Raw genomic sequence first — 2,094 nt, 5'->3', positions numbered from 1 at the left:
GGGGCAGTGCACAGAGCTGCCTCCCCTCCCGGGTCTATTCCAGGAGTGGGTGGGTGGGGTCTTTTGGCCTGCAAGGTGCAGCAGGTCAGACTAGATGATCACACTGGTCCCTTCTGACCTTAAAGGCTCTGAGTCTAAAAGGGAGAGGGAAGTAAAGGAATTTAAAAAAAAATTAAACCAAGCATTGTAATACCAGGATAACTCCAACTGCTCATTATATAGTCCCACCCCTTTCTTCCTCCACTGGGTGTCTAATGACCTGTTGGGATTTGGGACACTGATTCTCTCATTCCATTGATAAACTGATACAACATGACTGAAATTAAACCAATTCCCAGTGGAAGAATCATCATATCATTGCATTGGCTGGGAATCGAACCCAGGTCAACTGCTTGGAAGGTAGCTATGCTCACCACTATACCACCAATGCATCTGGTGAAAGTCTCTGATTTTTCACACTTGGTGATTGGTCACCTTACTTCTCAGCATGAGGCGAATGTCTCTGTGGTCTCTGCCATTCATCGTGGGGAGTTTCCCCACTGATAACAGTTCTTGCTGGGTTGGGGATGGGAGACAGAAGAGGCGTTTATTCTGTTTCATTCCTCTCCATTTTCTGTTCCTCCCCTTCCCTTCCAGGGTCCTCCCTTCCATTTCAGACTGTGCAGTGACACCCTCCCTGCACCCAGGACTCTCGAGCCTCTGGAGCAGCACGATCCCATGAGATCCTCAGTGACCAAGGGTCTTTTCCAACTTCCAGGAGACCCAGCTTGAATCTAAAGGAAGCTCTGTTCCTTCCTGGGGATCCTCTCTCCCTTCATGGAGATCAAGAGCATGAAGCCTCTGCCTTGCCTCCTGGGTCTGAATTAATGTCCCATTTCCCACTATGTGCTCGAAAGAAACAAATGTTTCTAACCCAGGTGAGCGGAGTTAATTCAGCTGGAATCCTTCACCCACATTCCTTAGGAGATACAGACTCTCTGTGACAGAGACTGACTGGGGTTCATCTCTGTATGTCCCCAATGGGGAAGGAAAGACACTGAGGGCGAAGGAAGAAGATGGACAGAAGGAGTCAAATGGGGCTAGACCAGAATAGGACATTTTCTGCCTGTTAAAATGTACTAGACTCTAATTGCTTAAAACAAAACAAAACCCCACCAGCTTCTGTTTGAACCATCAGCTTTTCACAGAGCAGCCAAAGTGGTGAAGCACAGACACGCATAACCACCGACAGCCCAAGTTTGTCTAAGAAGCACCTATAGTGGCTCATGCAGGGGGAAATACAGCTGTGGGTGTGAGTTCAGGCCTCACCCAGAGTGTTGGTTTTCATTAGCCACGGAGCTTCCCCCACTTGCTTTGCCCAATTCACATGGAAAGTGCCATAGGAGGGTGATGAGAGTAAATTCTAAACTCTGAAATGCGGAGGTTGGCCCAGAGATTGGGATAAGGGGTTTTAAGAGAAAAAGCTCTAAGAGTATAAAACCAGACAGTCTACAGGGGCAGGTTCGGTACAACGCCTCAACAGGGAGCCATTCAGGGGAGGGGGTTTCACTCCCTCTGTTCAATGTCCTGAGAGGTATTTGAAGATGAAGATAACGCCATGGCTAACAGGTGACTGGCATGTCCTGGGTTAAAGAAAGGGACCTGGGTTAATAGTCTGAAGATTTGCGTTACCGTCACTGTCTGACCCCCCTTCAGTGCGGAGCAGGTGTGTGCGTTGCTGTGTGGAACGCACAGACTCCTGCAGAGCAGGGGCAGCTGTTTCCATGGCAGAGAGCCTGGCACTTAGGAGACTTTCTACACTTGCTGTTTTGAAGCAATTCAGTAAAATAACAGAGGAGCTACAATGTCTGGTCCAAAATTTCAGCTGCCCCTGGTGCAAAAACGCTATTTTAGGATCTACATCGGAGGCTCCTGGCACTAGGACACCTGACCAGAGAGCTCAGTGGGGGCGTAACAGCTGCTGACTCTGAGGGTCCTGGGCTAAATCCACTTGCAGGGGGAAGCGTGTTGATTTATTTGATGGATAATGAGCACCAGCTACCAGGGGAGAAGCCCTGAGAGTCGCTGCCACTCCAGCTGCTGCTAGGGCAGGGG

The 2,094-nt window shown here is 49.3% G+C and overlaps 1 non-coding gene across 1 annotated transcript; it reads right to left on the bottom strand.

The window, feature by feature from the left end:
• Positions 1-358: 358 nt before the first annotated feature.
• On the bottom strand, positions 359-430 carry TRNAG-UCC. The gene has a single exon. It is a non-coding gene; the product is annotated as a tRNA-Gly (tRNA).
• Positions 431-2,094: the final 1,664 nt, after the last annotated feature.

The sequence above is a fragment of the Mauremys reevesii genome, linkage group 14, assembly GCF_016161935.1.
Source record: "Mauremys reevesii isolate NIE-2019 linkage group 14, ASM1616193v1, whole genome shotgun sequence".
Classification (NCBI taxonomy): domain Eukaryota; kingdom Metazoa; phylum Chordata; order Testudines; family Geoemydidae; genus Mauremys; species Mauremys reevesii.
Note: the sequence above shows the minus strand (reverse complement) of the source record. Positions and strands in the feature narration are given on the sequence as shown.